Consider the following 12,624-nt stretch of genomic DNA (forward strand, 5'->3'; position numbering starts at 1 on the left):
GTGGAACTGCTATGGGCACCCGCATGGCCCCACAATATGCTAATATATTTATGGCTGACCTGGAACAATGATTCCTCAGCTCTCGTCCCCTATTACCACTCCTCTACTTAAGATACATTGATGACATCTTTATGATTTGGACCCATGGTACAGAGGCTCTAGAGGAATTCCACAGAGACTTTAACAATCTACACCCCACCATCAACTTATGCCTTGATTACAACATGCAAGAGATACATTTCCTGGACACTACAGTACTAATCAAGGATGGCCTGATCAGTACCACACTGTACCAAAAACCTACTGATCGCTATACTTATCTACACCGTTCTAGTTTCCATCCTGCACACGTGACTAGATCCATTTTTCACAGTCAAGCTCTTAGGTACAATCGCATTTGCTCTGATCCAACTGACAGAGACCAAAAACTACAAGAACTTTACCAAATATTCATAAACCTGAATTACCCACCAGGAGAAGTAAAACAACAAATCGACAGGGCCAGACGAATACCCAGAGACCAGCTACTCCAAGATCGGCCCATAAAAGCCAAGAACAGAACACCACTGGTCATCACCTACAGCCCCCAACTCAGACCACTGCAACGAATTATTAAAGACCTACAACCTATCCTTAATCAGGATGCCACACTCGAGAAGGCCCTGGGTGACATGCCTGTTCTCTCCTACAGACAACCTCCCAACCTCATGAGGATCCTCACTAACAGCCACAGTCTATACCGCAGGAATACCAGTCCTGGAACCTTTCCCTGCAACAAAGCCCGCTGCCAGCTTTGTCCACATATCTTCTCTGGAAATACCATCACTCGACCTAACCAGGTTACTCACAGAATCACGGGCACTTTCTCATGCTCCTCTACTAACATCATATATGCCATCATGTGCCAACAATGTCCAGATGCTTTGTATATTGGACAGACTTCTAACTCCCTTAGACAAAGGGTTAATGGGCACAAAACAGACATCAAAACACTCCAGATCCACAAACCAGTTAGTCAATACTTTAATGGAATGGGGCATTCTGTCAATGACCTAAAGGTATGTGTGTTACTGAAAAGGAATTATTGCACCGTTTTGGAAAGAGAAACAGCCGAGCTGGCTTTTATATTCAAATTCTGCACATTAACACACGGTTTAAATCGTGATGGGAACTTTCTGAGTCACTATAGGGGCTTGTCTGCATACTTGGCTCAATCTAATTCTTGACCTTCCCCCCCACCCCTCCACTCTCTGATTTGCTCACCTTGATTATCTTTGTCTGATTTGTCCTTCTTGCTTACTGTTTTTGGTTCTCTGTGCCTTAAATATTGAGTCTGTTCTGGTCTGGCTATGGTCTGAAGAAGTGGGTCTGTCCCACAAAAGCTCACCTAATAAACCATTTTGCTAGTCTTTAAAGTGCTACTTGACTGCTTTTTGTTTTGATAGTGTATAGACTAGCACGGCTTCCTCTTTGTTACCATTCTAAGATAAGGATTCAGCATACCATTTTGTACACTTTGTCAGGGATCCTTCCCCACTCTGGGTCTCCAAGTGCAGAAAGTGAGTCCCCACAAAATCTTTAAAGCACCTTGCCTATACACAGACTTTTCTTTAAAACTTCCCAGGGTCACAGATCACTGGGCCCTGTAGGGTATAGCTACCACCACCCCATTTCTTTAACCCAGGCAAGCATCCTGGGGAATGCCCCCTGTGGGAAAAACTCCAGTTCTGTTCTCCCCTCCCCTGAGGGCTTGACGGCTACATGGTCAATGGACACAGGCAGACCCTTCTTAGGACACAGAGTCAGATCAATTGCTCAAAATTGGTGAGTTATTCACAAAACAAGAGGAAAGTAAATCATGGGTTTCATGCAGAGGAAAAATACTTCCCTGGGAACCAGCTTAAAGGTTACATGGGAAAAATCTCAAGTCAAACAACATAAAAGAAAAAACCAGAGCAGCCAGTCCAACTAAATTCAAAATAACCATAACGTGATTGTGTCTAACTATACATTTCCATTTTACTTACACCTCCATGGCTGGTTTGGCAATGATCAGGATTTTTCTGATTTTTATTTCAATTTCCTGGGAAACATTCTCTCATGGATTTTCTGCTGTTCCACAGGCAAAAGCCCTGAAAGCTGCAATTGTTCTCAGTTTAAACAAAGTTATTTCACTCACATTGGCTCACCTGGACTCAGGTTACATCAGGAGAGATTAATTCCTTCCCTGCACTCCTTCATGGCACTTTAGCACCCAAAGGGAAAAAAATATTTTCTTCTTATCTTTTCTCAGAGATGATTTTAAAGCCCTTTTGGTATAACCGTAGAATGCAGTGTATTATCACCTGGACCCTTCAGACCTTGAGACAGCAGCATCTGAGTCCTATCAAACACTTGAGATTCCTCCCATATGACAAACAATCTAGCAGCATTCCAGCTGCTAAAGAGAAGTCAGGAACCTGCATCCAGAGTGGTACAGGGCCTGAGACCATCATATAAAATAACCATCTCTAGATTGCTTAGGGCTTTCACTCTGTAGGGCACTGTGTTCTCTCCATCAGAACAGATAAGTCAGGCAAAAGTCCACAAATTCTCACCTGCATAGGTGGTGCTCTGTCCTCTTTCTTTGAGTGAGAGAGAATCTGAATTTAGAGCTGGCATCTAAATATAAGTTCCACTCACTTTGTAGTTTCTGGGGGAAACAAATGGTCCTTTCTCCAGTTCACCAGGGAGCTTCTGAACAGGGTGATGGCAAACAGGAGGGAGTTTTGTGAGGGAAATTTTGATGGAAAGTTGTGCAGGAGTTAGTTACTTTTGACATTCTTTAAAACTTTTATGCTAAAAACTATATCCTGAACTATCACATTTAAATAATAACCCCATATATAATCTAATTATTCATAGAAAATGCAGGCAGAAGCCCAGCAGCAAAGTGGGAGATATAGTGTTTATTGCATCAAATCTACACGTATGATTACTTACCCCACAGTCAGGTGTCCTATGCGTGCATTCAGTCCAAGGAGCTCCTGGCCCTCAGAGACCAAGTGCAGGCTTTGGAAGCCAGGATAGCTGAACTGAAGGACATGAGGGAGGCAGAGAGTTATGTTGATGAGGCTTTCCAGGAAGCTGTAGAATTGTCCCACCTCCAGACAGACAGCACCTATGCAGTTAAGGAGGATGAAAGGCTCAAGAAAAGAGAGCAGTCAACGGAAGCAGAGGGAATCCATCCCATAACTGAGACCTCCTTCCACATGAGGTTGTGGTATCATTTGCACTAAGGATGCCTTGCCAGTAAAGGGAATTCCAATCTGTAGGAAAAGGCAGGTGTTAGCAATGGGAGATTCAATCATTAGAAACATAGATACTTCGAAGTCCCTTTACTCCTCAAAATTCAACTACACACATGCTGGCACTTCAAAGTGTGATGCTTTGAAGTTGCTGCGGGGGAGAATTAGCCTAATGAAGTGCTACGTACTTACTGCAGCATTTCATTAGTAATCTCCCATTGCCCTGATTAATATGCCCCCTTTGAAGTTTGGGGCAAATGTAGACCCAGCCTCAGAGACCCAAAACAAGAGCCACCATGGCTTAACAACCATGCAACAGAAGCAATGAGAGATAAAAAGGCATCTTTTAAAAAGTAGAAGTCAGATTCTAGTGAGGAAAATAGAAAGAAGCATAAACTCTGCCAAATTGAGTGTAAAAATGTAATAAGAAAAGCAAAAAAGGAGTTTGAAGAGCAGCTAGCAAAAAACTCAAAAGTCAATAACAAAATGATTCTAAGTACATCAGAAGCAGGAAGCCTGCTAAACAACCAGAATAAAGTTATGTGATTTGTGTGTGTGTGTGGCCAACATATTATTTGTTCAGAAATTACTTTTACTGGGTCTCAGGAAGAAAATTTGTCAGGGAATACTGGGGATAAAGTATACTAATTTTCAGTTTTGGAGGAGAAAACATTTCTATGACAATTTGATTTTCAAAAATAATGAGTTGAAAGTGCTCATTTCTGTGGAACATTAAGTCTTGAGATGAAAGTTGACAGTGTCAGTCAAGGATAAATAAGTTTATCACATCTTTATGGATACATTTGGAAACATCTAATCAATGTGGGTTCCATTACACTGTTCCTTAGCAGAATGCTCAGATGATGTACCCTAATGAATGTGCCAAGTGAAATAGCTCCAAGGTACTTTATATGTTTCTCTTTATGCCCATCTCTGTCTCCATGGTGTCAGCCAGGCTCCTAGAAACCTGACAGATCTACTTAGCAAAAGGATTAACAAACAAACGCAGAGACAACAGCTACGTCTACACGTGAAGCCTACATCGAAGTAGCTTATTTCAATGTAGCGACATCGAAATAGGCTATTTCGATGAATAACGTCTACACGTCCTCCAGGGCTGGCAAAGTCGATGTTCAACATCGACGTTGTGCAGCACCACATCGAAATAGGCACTGCGAGGGAACGTCTACACACCAAAGTAGCACACATTGAAATAAGGGTGCCAGGCACAGCTGCAGACAGGGTCACAGGGCAAACTCAACAGCAAGCCGCTCCCTTAAAGGGCCCCTCCCAGACACAGTTGCACTAAACAGCACAAGATCCACAGAGCCAACAACTGGTTGCAGACCCTGTGCATGCAGCATGGATCCCCAGCTGTAGCAGCAGCAGCCAGAAGCCCTAGGCTAAGGGCTGCTGCACACGGTGACCATAGAGCCCCACAGGGGCTGGAGAGAGAGCGTCTCTCAACCCCTCAGCTGATGGCCGCCATGGAGGACCCCGCTATTTTGATGTTGCGGGACGCAGATCGTCTACACGTGCCCTACTTCGACGTTCAACTTCGAAGTAGGGCACTATTCCCATCCCCTCATGGGGTTAGCGGCTTCGACGTCTCGCCGCCTAACGTCGATGTTAACATTGAAATAGTGCCCAACATGTGTAGCTGTGACGGGTGCTATTTCGAAGTTAGTGCCGCTACTTCGAAGTAGCGTGCACGTGTAGACATGGCTAACAAGTGCAGGATATGACAGCAAAAGGTGTCTTAATGGATGCATTGTGGCTCATCAAGGGCTGCTTATGGATGGCAACTTTGGATCATGGAATATCAAGTATAGACTGCTCTAGGTCTCTGTACCAACACTGGGAAGGTGCAGTTGAGACTAAGAAAAGAATTTCCTGTCAGATGTCATATTGATGTTTGCCAGAGTGGTGATGGACTGTAAGCCTGAAAATCCTGCATCATATAACAAGTAGGACAACGTTGTGGTGATACAGCAATCTACTCTGATTTCCTTGTACTATATTTCTTTGACAAACATGTTTCTGTCTTGACCATGTTATCTTTTTTATCTACAAGGCTTGGATTTTTTTTTTGTTTCTGTGTTTTCCTATCTCTTGCTACCCTACATTGATCATTAAAACTGGTAAAAAATACTGCAGAATTGTTCTGAAATGTCCGGATGCTTTTTAAAAAAAAGAAAACACCTCTTGCCCTTATAGCTGGCCAAAATCCTGAAAAAAATTGTGCAAGCATTTTAAAATTTGAGTGGATTTGGGGTGTGAGGGGAAGCACTTACTCCCTGCCCCCCAAAAAGCCCTCTGAATTTGGAAGATTTTGAGCAGCTAGACTGGATCAGAGACTTGTTTGCATATTGCTGATAGGTGGTGATTTGCAATAAATATGCACCCAGTTTAATATAGTGCAGGCATGATCTTCTGAGTTGGACCCTTTGCTTTTTGATTCTTCTTATTCAAACACTTTGTCTATTGACATATTTTCTAATGTAATTTTTGGGAGGTCATTTATCTTTCATCACACACTAGGATTTCAATACTTTCCGATTTAATTTGGTTTAGGGACATTTCCAAGAACATATATAAAGGATCTGTGTGATTAATCCAAACACTGGCTGTTCCATGGGTGACTATATACTTTTCTTTACTCATCTCAAACTGATAATTTATTGGATGCATTTACAGTTCCTAGAAAATTCACTTCATAAACAGTTTCTCATAACAGCTACAGCAGACTGGATATGATTTTACTGCCATTAATTTTTATTTTACAATATTTCGTACTTTAGATTTATTTGTATGGAGCCATTACTCTTTTATAATCAGTATCGTTCAGGCTCCATTAAGGAGTTATGCTATTTCATACACCCATGCCTAATGATTCCCACAGGTTATATTAATTTATATTGTCTATTTGATTTGTGTTTCTGTGTTCGAGTCTCTTTGTATATGTCAATTAAAGAAATCAGTAAAAATGACTAAAATTAGGTGTATCCTGGCTGAGTTTCTTTGACACATAGTTCAGCCAAAATTGATTATGTATAAAGGAAAAGAATTTGGAAGAGCCATGAATAGAGTCCTACTGCAGGATATTAACCAGTGATTCCTACAGGATATGGGGCAAGTTCTTTAAGGCCAAGCCACGCTACAGTTGTCACTGGAGCGGTGTAGGGATAGGGAGGAGTAAAATAGCTATATCTAGTACCCATCTTCTGTCTGGCCATGTCTGCACTGGCCGCTCCCTTTCAAAAAGGGTGCGTTAATGAGTGAATTCAGAAGATGCTAATGAGGCACTGGCATGACTATGCAGTGTCTCATTAGCATAATGGTGGCTGTGTGAAATTTGAAAGAGCCGCTTTTGGAACGCACGCTGCTCATGTAGCCGGAGACCTTTCAAAAGGACCCCCCTGACTCTGAAAGCTCCTTCTTCTTATCTGAGTTTGGGAAGAAGAAGCTGTAAAAGTTGGGGGGAGTCCTTTCAAAAAGCCCCCGTCTACACAGGCAGCGTGTGTTCTGAGACTGGCACTTTCGAATCATGTGCAGCTACCATTATGCTAATGAGGTGCTGCATATTCATGTCAGCACCTCATTAACATCTTCTAAATTCCCTCATTAACATGCCCCTTTCAAAATGTAGGGGCCAGTGTAGATGAGGTCTTTGGGATTAGGGACAATAGGGAAGAGAACAGTCCCTCTCTAACCTCACGTGAATAAGTAGGGAGGGAGGGAGCCATGGCTCTTCATCTGCTCCCTAATTGTGTCAGAGAGATACACTGGGATGGAAATAAAGCACACCACATAGACAGTGCTGCAAATTACTTCTGCTGACATTCTGAATCACAGTGCCTTCCGATGGCCCCTCCTTATGTTCTCACTATGGTCTTTGAACAAGAGGGAGCATAGAGGCTCAGTCTTGGTCAATCCTTCGTGGCCAGCAGATAAGCAACTGTCATCTCATCTCCTCCAGCACACTCTGAAGGCATGTGCTGGTTGATTGTTTGAGGAGGAGGAGCAAGTAAGGGCTTCAGTTCCACCCTTTTCTGGCAGGCTTCACCAGCTTTGATGATGAAGAGTAATCCAGGTTGGCTCTGCAGACATATTCCTCAGTATCTTCCTAGTGAAGTTTCCAAAAAAAAGAAAAGTGAAATGTATTTTTGTCTTATTAGAATAAACAATTCATTTTTACTAACCTTACTTACCACTTTGCAGCAACATTTATATTCATTAGCAAGAAAAAAGTGTTTCCCTGATATCTGCAGGCTTTCAACAGGCCACTTATAGTAAGGTTTCCAGAGTGATTGTTTGCAACAGCTCTGGTAAATACTCAAAGGGATCATATTCTGGAATATCATGGTTTTTAAATATAATTATACCTCATTCACTTTTCCATAGCATATCCATTTACAGGTCTTCAATAGACTTCATTAGAGAATCTGCACATACCAGCATTAGATTTTATGATTTAACGGAATTTCATTTTTAAAAGTAACTAGTGAAGCTTCATATCGTATCCCTGAGCTACATAATTATATATCAATCTAACGCCAAGCATAGTCAGTCGTATGTCAACAGGAGGGCTTCTTCCATCAAAACAGCTATCACCTCGCAGGGAATGGAGTACCAAGAAAAGCTGTATGTAACACCAACAGACCCAGGTTGTCAGCAAAAGGGATTGAACCTGTGATTAGTGGGGCTAAACCCCCATGCTCTACCACGTGAGCTGAATGCTAACTGGCTCTCAGCCAACGCGGCATAGCAGTACCTCTGCTCTCCCTAGTACATGGGTTTAGCACCTCTGGGGGTTACATATGCATTTCATAATTTTTATATCCCTCTGACACTTTAATTATTTGAGTAATGAGTTCTAAACACACACACACACACACACACTATTACATCCAAGTCTTTTGTTTCTAGTCATCGTGCACATCTGCAAATTACTTTGGTGCATGTAAAAATATCCTTCACAAAGGGATGCAAATATTAGAGGCAACATTGCTCTTGGGAGGAGTCTATGTGACTGTGCTCCCACAGAAAAAGTCAGGGAAACTAATGTGGGTGGAGAACAAGCCTGGTAAAAAGCCTACTCCAAACAGAGGTGAGGCATGAGGGAGACCCCATTTCTGGGTCCTGTTGAGAATTTTGCTCCCTCTGGCTGTTTCTACACAGGCCACTTCCTTCGGAAGTGGCATGCTAATACACGGAGCGAAAGATGCTAATGAGGCACAGGGAATACACATCTACCAATATAATTTATGCCATCATGTGCCAGCAATGCCCCTCTGCTATATACATCGGACAAACTGGACAGTCTCTACATAAAAGAATAAACGCACACAAATCAGATATCAGAAATGGCAATATACAAAAACCCGTAGGAGAGCACTTCAATCTCCCAGGCCACACAGTAGCAGACTTAAAAGTAGCTATCCTACAGCAAAGAAATTTCAGGACCAGACTCCAAAGAGACATTTCTGAGCTACAATTCATCTGCAAATTCGACGCCCTCAGCTCTGGCTTAAACAAAGACTGCAAATGGCTGGCTAAATACAAAAACAGCTTCCCCTCCCTTGTTGTTTGCACCTCCAGATCAACTGCTGGTAGTAAGCCTCATCCTTCCTGACTGAGCTAACCTTGTTATTCCCAGCCTTGCTCTGGCTTATTTATACCTGGCCCTGCAGATTTCCAAGACCAGAATCTGATGAAGTGAGTCTGTGCTCACGAAAGCTCTTGCTCAAAACTTTTTTATTAGTCTATAAGGTGCCACAGGACCCTTCGTTGCTACTTCTGAAGGAAGTGGCCTGTGTAGAAACGGCCTCTGTGTGCTTGGAGCCTTACTGTTTTCTGTGCATCAGTGAGGGCCTGTGGCAGGGCTGAGTAAGGGGACGAATGAAGGAAGGGGTGAAGAGGTGGAGGGCAGGAAGAGGGTGGAAATGGGCAGAGGGAGGGGAATATGGAAGTGAAATAAGGGAGACAGAAAAGGGAAGGGAATCAGGAGTCCAGCCTGTGGCATTTCTTCAGCAGCAGGTGGAGATTGTTCACCAGACCCAGCAAACCTACACCCTGACAATCCCCAACCCCACACCCAGATGAGCCCCCCAACCCCACTTATCCCCAACCATCTGTACCTGGACATTACCCCAGCAAGGCCCATTTCTTCAGCACCTGAACCCTCCCACTGAGCCCTCCCAAGCCCAGTCCCCTCTTTGCTGGGCCCCAATCACTGTTTCCTGGGTACCCAAGGAGTGCATTGCCCCTGCACCCAGAACCCCCCAATATACTGCTGTGCATCCAGGCCTCCCGCTGAGCAATCTGCTGCCAGAATGCCCCACACAGACCCCCTCATCTTGTACCTGGATCCCTCCACACAAAACCCCTCCGCACTCCTGCTGGGTTGATTTTGCCTATCCACACCTTGTGTCTCTGCACTCTCTTAGGGTCAGGTTCAGCTTCACAGCTGAGCCCCTCTACCAGGGGAAGTTGGGGCTTCGGGGTGATCTTCCACCTTAGCATAGCCAGTGGCCTGAGCTCTTCTTGGCCATGCTGGAGCCACATTTATTTATTAACAAATACAATGTGCAGAATTGTAAAATAGCATGGGCATGTTTTTAAAGTTTTAGCAGTGAAGTAGTATTGATTTTTTGGCATAGAATTCCCTCAGAAGTACATCAAGATAGAAACAGTCACACTTTGAACCATAGGATGAGAATTCAAAATGACCTTGACAAATTAGAGAACTGGTCTGAAATCAACAAGATGAAATTCAGTGAAGAGAAGAGAAAAATTAAATTGCATGCACAACGACAAAATGGGGAATAATTGATGGGCAGAAAAGGGTCTGTGGGTTATAGTGGATCACAAAGCGAGTAAGTGTCAACAATCTAATACAGTTGCAAAAAGAAAAGTAAATACTCTGGAGGTGTATTAAGAGGTGAGTCACATGTTAGACAGGGGAGTTAATTACCTTCCTCTACCTGGAAATGTGAAGCCTTAGTTGAAGTAATGTGTCTGGCTCTGGGTGCCACATTTTAAGAAAGAGGAGGATAAACTTGAGACACGATGAAAAGGAAAACAACAAAATTGATCAAAGGTTTAGAAATCCTGATCTATGAGTAAAGGTTAAAAAAAATGGACATGTTTATTCTTGTGAAAAGATGAAGGAGAAGAGGACCTGGTAATATATTTGAAAAAGTCTATGGGTTGTTATAAAGAAGATGGTGCTCTGTTGTGCTCCCTATCTATTGGAGCTAGGAAAAGTAGTAGTCAGCTTGATCTGCAGCAAGGGAGATTAGATTAGCTATCAGGAAAAGCTTTCTAACTAAAGCTTCCAAGGTTGGTTGTGAAATCCCCATAATTGGATGCTTTCAAGGTCTTGCCTCAGGACAGGGGGATGAACTTTTTAACATCCAAAGTCCCTTCCTGCTCTACATTTCTATGATTCTGCATGCCTTTTATTGCTGTTAATTTAAATCAGTTGTTCCAAATGCAGAGTTCATACAAATGATCTCCTTCGGGGCTCCTGACATAGAGTATTTCTGATTACACTCAGAAAACCAAGGACTAAATATATCTCTTTTTAATCAGTTAGATGGCAGAGGGTTTTTCTTCCTTTTCCTCCTTCATGTACAGAATTTAGATACCATTATGAGAAGTAGTTAAGGATAGATGCTAAAAGAGGGCTCCGAAGTAGCAACAGCAGCATGACTTCATTGAGCCGGCCAGCAACAAGATCTGTACAAATGAGTTTTTGGGATCACTGGCCAAATTAAAAATAGTTAAAAGGAATTCATTTTCGGGCAACCAGAAATGAATTTGTGTGTTTGGCCAAATAAATATATAAACAGTTCCCTTTAATCTGGAGTAGGATTTGGTTTGGTGTTTTTCTTTTTGTTTCAGCAATTTAATTTTAATAGTGTTTTAATAAAAAAAACACAAATTTTGAAACATTTTTCACAAAAATACAGGAGCTGGAATAGGTAGTGCTGCCCATCTTGCTGCCTATAAAGCCATGGTTAGAGCACGTTCAAGCTGGGAGCTGGATCCGGGGGCGGGGGGGTCACAGGGATCCTATACAGTATTGACCCAACTAACTGAAGGTGTGTGTCAGCTACAGTTAAATCCCAGGGCTAAACCCAAAATTATCATCAAATGGGATTGGAGCCTTGGAAGTGTAAGTAAAGAATCATGCTAGCTTCAAAGCATAGATCATTGGGTTCAACAATGGGAAAGCCAAAGGTCTAGCCTGAGTTTACTCAATAGAGGGAAAGCTCCTGTTATGATAGAAACACTTTCTAGACTGCTTGCCAGGAAAGACAAGACATGCTCCAAACACAGGAGTTCTTAGATCCCAGGCCCAAGATCAACTGTTAAGGCCACACAATCTGATGCTTATTAATTCTGATTTACAGTAGAAATCCTGTAGCCCTCTTTATGATGTCCACATTAGTATGAATTAGTAAGAGCTCATTCTGATGAATGATATTCCAAACATACCAAGGAGATTAATAAAGATTTGGTCACTGTTCCTGTCAGCGTTTGAAAGATACCTTATTAAGGTAACTTAAATTGCTCTAATGAGTTTTAATTGTTCTATCTTCATTTTTAAAATGCTAATTAGAAAACCAATTATCCAATATCTTTTTGAACCACCAATATGAATCTGGATACAACTGTTCTTTTTCCAGATCACATAGGTTCCTTCCTGATATAGCTAAAATTGCATATCAGCCATTGGCTGCTATGTCTACCGTAGACATCACCTCACACTGCTTTCTTAGAAGTATTGCTGTTGTTTTCTAGAGAGAGCACATTATTTAGCTGTCAGCAACCTGTGGATGACTCATCATCTAGAGAGGGCTGCAGCTACATAGCATCACTCCAAACTTAAGTGTGGAGTCTCTCGAGCTTGTTGTAAGACGTCTGTGTTTTATAACACCAATATTGTCTTTGTGTCAGGGACTAGTTTCTGCACCAATAAACAGGTGTTTTGTCTCAGAAAGAAGACTGCTTGTGCCAATCATTCATTTGAAGGTTGTATCCATGTCCCCTAGGTCACTCCTTAGCCCCCTTAGGCCGTATCTACACGTGCCCCAAACTTCGAAATGGCCATGCAAATGGCCATTTCGAAGTTTACTAATGAAGCGCTGAAATGCATATTCAGCGCTTCATTAGCATGCGGGCGGCAGCAGCGCTTCGAAATTGCCGCGCCTTGCCGCCGCGCGGTGCGTCCAGACGGGGCTCCTTTTCGAAAGGGCCCCGCCTACTTCGAAGTCCCCTTATTCCCATGAGCTCATGGGAATAAGGGTACTTCGAAGTAGGTGGCGTC

The sequence above is a fragment of the Carettochelys insculpta genome, chromosome 1 (assembly GCF_033958435.1).
Source record: "Carettochelys insculpta isolate YL-2023 chromosome 1, ASM3395843v1, whole genome shotgun sequence".
Taxonomy (NCBI): Eukaryota; Metazoa; Chordata; order Testudines; family Carettochelyidae; genus Carettochelys; species Carettochelys insculpta.